This window comes from Geotrypetes seraphini, chromosome 9 (assembly GCF_902459505.1).
Source record: "Geotrypetes seraphini chromosome 9, aGeoSer1.1, whole genome shotgun sequence".
Taxonomy (NCBI): Eukaryota; Metazoa; Chordata; class Amphibia; order Gymnophiona; family Dermophiidae; genus Geotrypetes; species Geotrypetes seraphini.
In genome coordinates, this window is record NC_047092.1 from 118,242,312 (window position 1) to 118,255,007 (window position 12,696).

Sequence of the window (12,696 nt, forward strand, 5' to 3'; positions counted from 1 at the left end):
AGGCCCCCCTAATCCGTTTAGGATGAGGTCAAGAGTAGCACTCCCTCGCGTCGGTTCCCTGACTAGTTGCTCCATGAAGCAGTCCCTCACAGCTTCTACAAATCCTGTTTCCCTAATGCAGTTGGAGTGACCCATACTCCAGTCAATCCCTGGGTATTTGAAGTCCCCCATCACTGTTACACTTCCAGTCCTGCATTCTTGTCTCAGTTCAGCTTCCAAGTCGTGTCCGACTCCTTCCGGTGTACCAGGTGGGCGATAGTCCATGGTGAAGGGGGGGTCTTCTGGAGGGAGTTGAAAATAGACTCTTTTGGTGCGTGGTTCGGAGACTTCCTAATCAAATGTAGGGCATAGCCATGAGTGGCGATTCAAAGTATCCACTAATCTATTGTAACAAGAGTCCAATGTTGGCAAAAATAAATCAATCTGCCTCCGATGAGAAGAATAAGAGGTAAAGCCAGGGGAGTATTGTCAATGCTTTTTAGAAAAGAATCAAAAGAATGACTGCTGTTTGGACTGAGAATGAGGTTGGATTTCTGTGTCTTTGTTTCTTTGCATGAGGTTGCTGACCAGCAGGTCTAGAGGATGATGAAGATAGCTGATTATAACAATGTTTCGGGTTGTAGTAGCATGAACTCTAGATGGAGCAAAATATCTTTTAGAAGAAGCAGAAGACTGAGAAGTTTGTGGCTTAGACAAAGTTGTCATGGTGAAAAAATGCAAGGTCATGCACCTTGGTAACAATAATCCGTGTAAGACATACACACTGAATGGTGAAACCTTGACTAGGACTGCAGCAGAGCGGAATTTGGGGGTGATCATTAGTGGAGACATGAAATCAGCCAATCAAGTAGAGAAGGCTTCATCCAAGGCTAGACAAATGCTGGGCTGTATCCGTAGAAGCTTTGTTAGCCGGAAGCCAGAGGTCATAATGCCATTGTACAGAAGCATGGTGAGACCTCATCTGGAGTACTGTGTGCAATTCTGGAGGCCACACTACCGTAAGGATGTGCTGAGAGTTGAGTCGGTTCAGCGAATGGCCACCAGGATGATCCTGGGGCAAAAGGATTTCTCGTACGAAGACAGGCTGCACAAGTTGCGGATATACTATCTCGAAGAATGCAGGGAGAGGGGAGATGTGATAGAGACATTTAAGTATATCACTGGTCGCATAGAGGTGGAAGACGACGTTTTCCTTCTAAAAGGACCCTCATCCATAAGGGGACATCCACTGAAAATCAGGGGGGGGGGGAAATTTCATGGGAATACCAGGAAGTACTTCTTCACAGAAAGAGTGGTAGACCATTGGAACGAACTCCCGGAACAGGTGATCGAAGCCAGCAGCATACAAGATTTTAAGAATAAATGGGATGCCCATGTCGGATCCCTACGAGGGTAGTGTAGAGGAGGGCAGCTTGGAGGGGATTGATAGAGTGTAGCTTGGGGGAGGGTTGATAGAGTGGGCAGACTTGATGGGCTATGGCCCTTTTCTGCCGTCATTTTCTATGTTTCTATGTTTCTATATATTCGTTGTGGATATTCTGAAAACCTGACCTGCTTGTGGCTTTCAAAGACCAGAATTGCCTACCCCTGTCCAGAAGATAAATTTAATATGCCAAATATGCCTCTAGTTAGGGACTTTCTAGGACTGAATAAGTTTTTGAATAATGTTTGGAACTCCTTAAGTTTCTCAAAGGAGGAATTCATCATAAAGTTGTTTAAGCAAGGATTTTAAATAAATGGATTAGAACTGGTAGTCCATAATTCTATTTGTGAGCATGAATGATTGAAAAATTAATTTACCAAAGGAGTCTAGTGTTCTGGCTTCCCTTCCTAGAGGAGCAGAAGCATAAGACCTAGAACAGAATGAGCATTTTAAAGCAGAGTTTACAACTAGAGTGATGTTGAAGTTGTGTTCTTTCAGACCTGGACACTTTTGTATTCTGAACATTGTATGAAATTTTTAAGGAGCAACCTGGATTGAAAGAGGGGTGTAGGATGATTAGTGCTATGCAATTACTGATAATACAATTTTGTATGTCTAGGGTTTTTTTTTTCTTTATCTTAGCATAGCATCCTGTGGTCCCAGAGAACAAATTTTTAGCTTGTCTATTCACTTATTGACAATGACCACACTATCCTGAAAGCAATTGTCGTTATTATGGTTCTTTACTACAGAAAACAAACTTGCCTAAATAAAGGAAAAGCAAGGCACAACTTAGTTACAGGCATAGATAGATAGATATTCATAAATGAACACAATAACACAGAAAAATGCACACAAATGCTTCAGTGCTGGGCTATAATAATGCTAATTTAGATTGTGCAAAAAGACTAAGGGCCTGTTTTACAAAGCCACGTGGCAACAACCCCGAAGCCCTTTAAATCTCTATGGGCTTCGGGGCCGTTACCACACTGCTGCCGCTAGCGCAACTTTGTAAAACAGGCCCTAAATTACTAAGAGCAAAGAACATCCAGCAAGGATTTGCCACACTCTAATCTCAAAAATCTACAAGACGCAGAGAATGGCCATAAATCTGTCTATCTGACCCAGTACTATAGGATATGTCGCTTACCATTTATAAGTAGAGGCTTTAGCCATGTGACACTTCCTTCTACTGGCAGGGATCTAGCCTTCTCTGTCAGGGGTTGTCAGACTGTTCACGACCTGTCTGAGGGCACTGTTCTGAGAAGGATACTAGCAGGCATTAAAGGCTGTGAGTCCTTTGATGACCGAAGGTGCAGTCACTCTGGTATGGGACAATCTCAGACTTGGTTTCTCGCCAGTGCAGGTAGACATAAGGAAACTGGTTCCAGTAACTTGATTCAGGACAGCCTGTGTGCACCTGAGCTGTGCATAGGCTCTGGACCAAGCTGTCTGAGCCTCTTCACACTAATGCTCCATTCTCTACTCTCCTGCACAAGCTTGAAGCTCCCTTCTCCACCTCTCACGACCAACTTTCCAACTCCATCTGCAATTTTCCAATCTGGTCACATCCTCTTTTTTTCTTCTCTTCTCACCCCCCAAAAAAGGGGTACTCTCCGTCCAATAAAGTCCTAGTTGCCAGGCAGATTTCTTTCTCACATTTGACGTGTCCTACATTAACTTCAAAAGGTCCAGTGACCTCATAGATAGTCCTGGAGATAATATAGCCAAGCTCAGAAGGCCACCGGTCCATTCTGGATTCTCCTTATCATCACACATTCCTCAGTAGTGGGCCTTTTTGGCAAACAGACAAGCAGTTTGGAATTCCAAGATGCTGATAGAAGGGACAGTGATTTTTCCTTACTAGGCCAAAGCCTAAAAATGGTGGTACAGGCATAAGCCTACAGGAGTCTCCCATTTCTTTAATAGATTATCTCTCATGATCCTATGTAAAGGCACCTTCATACAGTTATTTTGTGGTGATTCATAGTCAAGAAGCTCAAAAAGCTCTGAATGAGGTTCCTCCTCTGTCTCCATTTTAATGGGAAGAGCTTAACCCATTTGTCTGTCACAGTCATAAAGGATATGCTCTCTGACAGAGACATACATCTTTGAGGCAAAGAATGATCAGAGGGTATGCCATAGGATCTTTCTGCTGAATAGTCTGGTAAATCCTCATCTGAATGATTGGAGATGTCTGAATCAGACTCCTTAAAATATTACCTTCTAGGAGAATTGGGGAGTTTACGTTGAGAGGAGCATCAACTCTGCATTAAGGTGCATCAATACATAGGTTGATGCTTTAACCTAGGAGATAACTCCTCTGATGATGACAACACATGCATTGAATGGATCCATGATGACCTTAATGCTCAACGTCGAGCAGGGGTGCATGACCTCATCCTTGATCGATGCCTCAACATAAGCTTGGGTTGGACTGAGGCAGGCATGGATGGCTTTAAAGCCTGTGTACACTGCATCTGCAGTAGCCCCAAAAACTCTTGTTTGTGCATAGACCAGATCTCCACCTGGAGAGTCAGCATCTGCACCAGAAAAGACATTGACTTGGAAGCAGTCTGTAGTGCATGTTTTCTGAGCATGGAAGACTTCAATGTCAAGGCACACCTGGGAGGAAACATGATTTACAGTGATGGAGAATGATATACAGGGCATCAATGCTTAATATGTGTCGTGGAGGTGGACACCTGGGACAATGCCATGCCTGGCCTAGAAGGAGAAGAATATTTATGCTTCTTAGCTTTCCTACTTGCTGTCTCCCTGTCTTGCTGTGAGGCATGGATGAGGATGACGTTGAGTCCTACCTTTGGAGAGATCCTGATGCTTGCACTCTATGCAGCATCAGTGCAAGGGGTGTTGATGCCGACGCCAATAAAGGCTGTGCATCAGGTTCCAAATTTCTCGCCATGCTCAATGTTGATGTCAAACCAAAAAATCTTTCACAATGAAATTGTTGGGCTATAAGTGACCTCTTTTGCATATGCAGACAGAGGTCACAACATACATCCCAATGGTCAGGATCTAGACGCTGAATACACCAATTATTGGGAACAGATCCTGAAATAGTCTATTTACATCAACCACATTTCTTGAAGTCAATCGGCTGACACAAAGTCAAAAGGCTCAATGGCCCGGGGAGCTTGAGTGAAAAGTATGCCGAAAACCCTTGATGCTCCCTGGAACTGGACAGAAATTTGAAGTTATGTAATTACTTTAGATATATACAGTATATGAACAATTCCTGGGTCCTAATGTTTGTATTTTTTCCGGATCTTTCTTTGGCCATCCCAAGGCATCATAAGGACTTTTTTGGGATTCTGCCTAAGGGCTTTGGCACTGGGGAACTTGTTAATATTTCCTGTTTTATGTTATGTAGAAATTAGGGCTGCGAGTTAATCACAGTTAACTCTGTGATTAATGCATTAATTATTAATCATAATTAAGAAAATTAATCACATTGCAGCATCTCTTATCTCCTCTAAACATCTATTCTGCTCTCTTCCACTCTCAAAATCTGTCCTTGGTACAATCCATCTTTTCCCTACCCGCAATTCAGCTACATTAGTCCCCACTCCAGTCTACCTCAAAGATGATCTTCTGTTGCTTTAATGCAGCAGCATTGCATATTTGCTGACTGCAGCCTGGTCAGAAGCTTTTCTTCTGACCGGTCCTGCCCAGCCGCCTGCGCTTCTGGGGTGGTATCTTCGACTGAAAAACCTCTCGGCTTCCTTGTTGGTGGCTTTTGCCATCAGATCAAATGTTGGGCACCCCCACTGCCATACAATGCTTTCAAATGCTCTCTGGAACAGGGACCACTTCCCGGGATCCAGGGTCCGTTAGCTCAGGTAGTCGGCCTGAACATTCTCTAATCCTGCTACATGAGCAGCTGAGAGTGCCTGTGGGTGAACTTCTGCCCATTAAAACATCAAATGGCCTTTTAGTTTCAGGGGAATGCTCTTGGTGCCTCCCTGTCTGTTTACATAAGCCACCACTGTGGTATTGTCCAAAAAGACCCTGACTGTTTGCTCTCCAGATGTTTTGCAGGCTCTGCAGTGCTAACTGAATGGCTCACAATTCCAGATGATTTCTTCTGAGAGGGCAACCATGTCCCTTGAACTGGATGCCCATTGCAGTGACCTCCTCAGCTGTACAGGCTGGTATCTGTCATCAGAATCACCTATGAGTCTATACGGAGCGGCATTCCCTTGCTCAGTGATTTGAGTCGGAGTCACCAACATAGACTGTAGTGAGCCTCTGGGGTCCGGGCCAGCAGCCTGTGAAGAGAATCCATTTGAGGCGACCAGTATAACAAGACCATGTCCTGAAGAGGGCGTAAGTGGGCTTTCACCCAAGGCAATACCTCTGTGGTTGCTGAAATTGATCCTAGCACCTGTAGACAATGCCAGGCTGTGGGGGTCTGTATCACTAACATTTCTATAATCTGGTGCCTCAGTTTCTGTCTCCGTGGCTCGGGAAGAAAAACATGACTTGTTGAAGAGAACTCCCAGGCATCACAGGGATTGAGTTGGTTCTAGTGACTCTTCCAGAAATTGATTATCCTGCCTAGACACTGTAGTATCTGAATTACCTGCTACGGTGCTATCTCTCCCTTTACCATGAATGGGGCTCTGCTAAGCCAGTCATCTAGATCTGGGTGTACTTGGACCTTCAATTTATGTAAGTGCACTGCTACAACCACTATTACCTGAGTGAAGGTGTGCAACACTATTGCAAGCCTGAAGGGGAGAGCTGAGAACTGAAAATGCTGTTCCAATACGTGAAACTGCAGGAACTTTCTGTGAGCCGGAAATATGGGAATGTGGAAGTAAGCCTCGGTTAAGGCCAGCAAGGCTAGAAATTCTCCTAGTGCCACCACAGCAATGGCCAATCTCATGGTCTCCATTTGGAAACGAGGCACCTTTAGTGCCACGTTGACTGCTTTTAGATCCAAAATTGGCCACCAGTCCTCCGAGTCTCATTTGGCACAATGAATTATACAGAATATCTGCCTGATTCGCTGTCTCAGAAGGGCTCTATGGCTCAAATATCTAAGATACAGAAATTTACTAGAGGCCTAGCACTGATCTTTAAATCCTTTTTCAATTTGTACCTAGTTGATAAAGCTAGTACCCCAGAATTGGAATATCTTTTGGCATCCATCAAGGATAAATTATCTCAATATCCATTCTCCTTTTATACTGCCTTCCAATCCCATGGAGCAGATCAAGTTCCCTCGTCACTGAAATTATAGGTGAGATTAATTTACATCTGGATCATACCAATGATAAGAATGCTCTAGATTTAGTACAAATGAAGATCCAAGATGGCTGCCACTATCTGATTGCTGGCAGGACGCTGGAGAGTGTCTCTCTTACCGCTTAGAAATGCCAAAAAGAAGGGGTAAGAGCGTTGGTGGAGCCTCCCAGCGCTCGGAACCCGTGGTTCTTACAGTCAATGACATTTTCCGACGTCTTCAAAGTGAGCAGAGCCGTTCGGGGATTCGCCCGTTGGGAGCGCCGGCTGAGAGGAGTGCTACGGCGGATACCCCCGGGCTAGATGTCACACTGAGCCCTGATGTCAGGACGCCTCTCCTACAGCCGTTGCCGCTGGGAGCCAGCTCTCCGCGAGAGGAGAGTATGTCCGAAGAGGCAGTATTCTCTTCCCGAGAGGCCAGTGAACTGGAGGGCTCGCTACAGGGAACAACACAAAAGGAATTTTTCCTTTTGAAAGAACCAGCGTCCAGGACAACTGTGCTTAAGGGGCAACAAGGCACAGGGGAGGTAAATCATTCAACTGAGCAAATTAGTACTGCACAAATACCTTCTTTTGCTCCTGTTAAGCCTCCAGAGGTTACACTGGATTCACTTTGGGATTTAGTTTCTACTTTGGGAAATTCCCTCAACCCTCAAATAAAGAATTTAGAAAAGGAATTAGAAATCCTGAAAGAAGAAATTAAAATTTTGAAACAAGACATTGTAGTAATAAAAACTGAAATTCAGGAAGAAAAGAAGGACTTAAAAATGGTTAAGAGTAACCAAGATTTAATTGTGAAAGATAACCTGACTATGAGAAGAAAATTGGAAGCACTTGAAAATAATAGTCGGTTTAACAATTTGCGTTTGATTAATTTTCCAAAGGTCTTGTCAATTTCTCCAGGAGATATGATAAAACGTTACTTTCTGGAAATCCTAAAAATTCTTGAGAACTCTTTGCCACCACTGTCAAGAATGTATTATTTGCCTAAAAAGAATCAGGACTCTCAAAAAAAAAAAAGACGAGGATGGAAATCCACAGGAAAGTTCTTTAGATGTTACAGCTTTATTGGAACAATCTGATAGAGAGGTGGCTAGTCCAGCCACTCTCTTACTGACTGTGGCTTTGGCTCCAGACAGAGATTGGATCCTTAAACTTTTCTTTAAACATAGATCTAGAGATTTCCTTGGCTTCCATATTCAAATTTTTCCTGATGTTTTGAGAGAAACCCAAAAGAGAAGGAGGGAATTCTTATTATTAAAACCAGGTGTGACCCAGATAGGGGGTTTATTTTTTCTTAGATATCCCTGTAAGTGTGTAATCAGATATAGTACCTTTAAATATATTTTCTTTGAACCGGCTCGTTTGATGGCTTTCCTCTCTATGAAGCGCCTTGAAAAAGGAGAAACATCTGTGCCTCAATAATTAATTTAAGCTCTCTTTCAGCAACAGATAATGTGATTTGGTTTAATTGTTATTGTATTGTACTCACTCCTAATTCTTTAATCTTGGATCTAATTTTGAGGACTAGTGTGGGATTAAGTTGAAGATCTTATTACCTTTTATGTAGTTCTGGTTTATTTTCAAGTTTGGAAATAATTAATGATATGTTTTCTTGATCGCACTTTTCTGTACAAGATTATATGCTTGTTAAATAATTTGAAAAATTTATAAATAAATAAATAATAAAAAAAGAATGCTCTAGATTTCATTTTCCTCCTCCACTCTTTAGGTTCATCTTTACCTTTGATGGTTCCTACCCATGAGAAAGGACACTCTCTGGATATAATCTCTTTTTTAGATTCCACTACACAGCATTCTGTCATCGACAATGTGCATTGGCAGAAGGTACCCTGGTCTGACCACTATCTTGGTGAATTTACCTTACCCATTTTCATGTCTCACATCTCAGAAAGAGTCCAACAGAAAAGATCTATAACCTTAAGAAAGAAATCAACCCCAGGGCCGCCATCAGAAATTTCTGGGCCCCTTACTGAGCAATCCTATTGGGCCCCCACGCACCCCTTCCCCCCCTCCCCGACGCCCCCCCCCACCTTCTTCCATGGGCCGAATACACACATACTTTTCTGCTAATGCTCCACCTAATTTTCCTTATGAGATGGCGGGGATGTCACTAGTGAAAACTAGAAGAAGTCAGAAATTGCTTTGATAAATAATATATGAACTGACTTCGCATTCAACACAAACCTGTCTATGAAGTGTAATCAATATGTTTTAAGTTGCTCAGAAATGTGAAACTCAACAAGGGGAGAACGCACCCCCCTAGAAAGGGAACAGAGTTTACCTCCCAGTCATTGCAACTGTTTCTGTAGAGATCACACTTCAAGCCAGGATGTTGGTTAATAAAGATTGTTACAGTCCTTGAAATGATATAAAGTATAGGATTTTCTCCTTTCTTCTTATACTTGTTTTATACTTGTCAGAACATCACTTATGCATGATTAATAGAATCATAACTTAGCTCAATGAGGGGTTTGGGGTCCTGACGCGGTCCCGTTTCGTGTCCTTCGTCAGGAGACCCACTCACGATTGCTGGAAAACTGGCTGTAGTCTTTTAAACTTCAGTTATGTTAAAGTTAGTGATACGACAACATTTCTGCAATACAAAAGTCATTTACAATATCGGGTGTGAGTAAAAATCCATAACCACACCTCAATGAAAAGTATTACTTTTTAAGGCTAAACTAGAGGAGGGAATGCACAAAATACATACCAAAACTGAAAAGCTCTCACACCACAAAGTGTATTCAAACTGCCAGAAAGGACACAGTAGTACACTCCCGATTTAAATAGAGAGAAGGGGGAGGGGTTTGATGACATCATCAAGTGGCTGATGCAATAGTCAAAACTGTAAAGAAAAGCTGTAAAGCAGGAAAACTGTAAAATGCTGTAAAAAATAAATAATAAATAATAAAACAAAAATAATACAATGATCTGCAATGTTGCCACCTGGCCAAGGAACAAAATAATATTGAAAGTCATAGAAACGCAATCCACTCCATCTCGCTGTTCAGTCCATGTGGGTGCAAGGTGTTGAGAATAAACTTCTGTTCTTGTTTCCAAAGCATCCTTGCAACATCTCCTCCTCTAGTAGGAACTATGACATTGAGAATAGAAAAGAGGAGGTCCGTGGGTGCATGTTGATGATCCAACCAATGCTGTACTAGGGGGGCCTCTTTCACTCCTGTGCGAATCCTGCTGATGTGTTCTCCAATCCGGGTCTTGATACTTCGGGTAGTGCACCCTACATAAAACAACCGACATGGGCATTGAATGATGTACACTACTTGTCGAGAGTCACAATTAGTAGCGGGGCACTTGATATGACTAAGATGACTTAGACAGGTAGACATTTGTTGTAAAGTGACACAATGTTTGCATAATTTGCAACGAACACACTGCAAATGTTGACCTGATGTTTGTGTCCGTGGTTGTTTAATAAACTGGGAATGGACCAAATGCTGCTTCAAGTTGCGCTGTTTGAAGAACGCAAATCTGGGCACCTGTTGGAATGCCTCATGAAATTGCATAATTCCCCAGTGTTGTTTAATGATATGTTTAATATCAAACGCCCGAACTGAATAAGGGAGGACACATGCTAGAGAGTTCTCATCTGATTTTGATGGTGAAGACAGTAATAAAGTTCTATTTGCATATAAAGCTCGCTTATATGCTTTCTGTATCACTGAGTGAGGGTACCCCCTTTGCTGAAATCTGAGTTTAATTTCACCAGCTTTTATAATATATTCCTGGACCGTGGTGCAGAGTCTTTGGAGACGTAAAAATTGTCCCACTGGAATGTTGTTTCTTAAATGTCTGGGGTGGAAACTACTGTATTCTAGTAAATTGTTCCTATCAGTAGACTTGCGAAAAATGGTGGTAGAAAAATGTCCATGATGTAAACAAATTTGAATATCTAAAAAAGATACCTGTTGTGAATCTGTGTGCATAACAAATTGTAAATTACTATCACATGAATTCAGCCAGGCTAGAAATATCTGTAAATCTGCAGAGGGACCTGTCCATACAGCGAAGATGTCATCAATATACCGTTTCCAAATTAAAAAGTCTTTCCAAAAATCAGAAATATATAAGAAGGTTTCTTCAAATCTAGATACGTATAGGCACGCCACAGAGGGTGCCATCTTAGCACCCATGGCTGTACCCTTGATTTGTTTGTAATACTTCGTGTCAAACTGGAAATAGTTCATATTTAAAGCTATACGCGCCAGCTGTGTTAAAAATTCAACCCTGCCTTGAGAAAGCTCCAAGGTGCGCAATTCCTCTTCAATAATTGTTACTGCTGCATTCTGCGGAATATTAGTATATAAGGCAGATATGTCTAACGTTATTAATGTAGCTTGTGGAGGAACTTGTTGGTATTGCGCTAAAATATTGATCATGTGGGCGGAGTCAAGCACGTATGAAGAAGCTAAAGAAACTTTGTCTTTAAGGTAAGTATCAAGCATAGCAGATAAAGGTTCTAAAATGGAACCAATGCCTGACACAATGGGTCTGCCAGGGGGATTTTGAAGGGACTTGTGAATTTTTGGGACAAAATAGATGACGGGAATTCTTGGGTGTTTATTATTATTCTTTTGACACCAGAGTCTCCATGTTTAAGTTCATAAGAAAATGTAAACTTAAACATTTTTTTCATCAAGAAGCAACTTCTGATGCATTGCCATCTGTCAGTGACAATGCATTAAAAATTAAATCTACATGGTGTCCTCCAGGGTCAGTGGATTCCCACATTCAAACATTTGAGAATTTGGTGCTTAGAGATATTAGTTCTCTTGAAAAGAACCCCTATAAGATCCAACACAATTTATCTCGGGCTCAACAGATAGCCCTGCAATCTTTGAGTTCTGATCAAAGTATCATTATCCGTCCGGCAGATAAAGGGGGCGGTGTGGTTCTTCTTGATACAGAGCAATATGTGGCTGAAGCAGATCATCAGTTGTCAGATCAAAGTTATTACACTTTATTGCAAGAAGACCCCACCCCTTTCATACAAGATGTGATATCACACCTTTTAGTTCATGCATCAGAAGCAGGGGTCATCACGGACAAGGAATTCAAATTTCTCTCATGTAAACACCCAAGAATTCCCGTCATCTATTTTGTCCCAAAAATTCACAAGTCCCTTCAAAATCCCCCAGGCAGACCCATTGTGTCAGGCATTGGTTCCATTTTAGAACCTTTATCTGCTATGCTTGATACTTACCTTAAAGACAAAGTTTCTTTAGCTTCTTCATACGTGCTTGACTCCGCCCACATGATCAATATTTTAGCGCAATACCAACAAGTTCCTCCACAAGCTACATTAATAACGTTAGACATATCTGCCTTATATACTAATATTCCGCAGAATGCAGCAGTAACAATTATTGAAGAGGAATTGCGCACCTTGGAGCTTTCTCAAGGCAGGGTTGAATTTTTAACACAGCTGGCGCGTATAGCTTTAAATATGAACTATTTCCAGTTTGACACGAAGTATTACAAACAAATCAAGGGTACTGCCATGGGTGCTAAGATGGCACCCTCTGTGGCGTGCCTATACGTATCTAGATTTGAAGAAACCTTCTTATATATTTCTGATTTTTGGAAAGATTTTTAATTTGGAAACGGTATATTGATGACATCTTCGCTGTATGGACAGGTCCCTCTGCAGATTTACAGATATTTCTAGCCTGGCTGAATTCATGTGATAGTAATTTACAATTTGTTATGCACACAGATTCACAACAGGTATCTTTTTTAGATATTCAAATTTGTTTACATCATGGACATTTTTCTACCACCATTTTTCGCAAGTCTACTGATAGGAACAATTTACTAGAATACAGTAGTTTCCACCCCAGACTTTTAAGAAACAACATTCCAGTGGGACAATTTTTACGTCTCCAAAGACTCTGCACCACGGTCCAGGAATATATTATAAAAGCTGGTGAAATGAAACTCAGATTTCAGCAAAGGGG

General features: G+C 41.9%; 1 protein-coding gene across 5 annotated transcripts in view; it reads right to left on the reverse strand.

Moving 5' to 3' along the window:
• CROCC2 (ciliary rootlet coiled-coil, rootletin family member 2) overlaps positions 1–12,696 on the reverse strand; it is a 993,480-nt gene that overhangs the window by 470,684 nt on the left and 510,100 nt on the right. The gene's annotated exons all lie outside the window — the stretch shown is intronic.